This window comes from Penaeus monodon, chromosome 25 (assembly GCF_015228065.2).
Source record: "Penaeus monodon isolate SGIC_2016 chromosome 25, NSTDA_Pmon_1, whole genome shotgun sequence".
Classification (NCBI taxonomy): Eukaryota; Metazoa; Arthropoda; class Malacostraca; order Decapoda; family Penaeidae; genus Penaeus; species Penaeus monodon.
The window spans coordinates 35,562,766-35,562,981 of record NC_051410.1 but is presented as its reverse complement, the minus strand read 5'-3'; positions in this window follow the sequence as shown (position 1 = coordinate 35,562,981).

Below are 216 nucleotides of genomic sequence, written 5' to 3'. Positions count from 1 at the left end.
AGCCTACCAATGAGAAATGAGAAATGTTATCTATAAAAATATATCAAAACGTAAGTGATTAATATTGCAAGGAACAGATTACTTTTACATTAGAAAATTATACATGAGACATATGATATTATCATAACATTATGCATCGTGTATATTCAACAACAATTGCACAGTGTGGGGCCTCTTAAGTGTGGGGCCAAGTTGGAGTAATTGGTTCTACTGGTT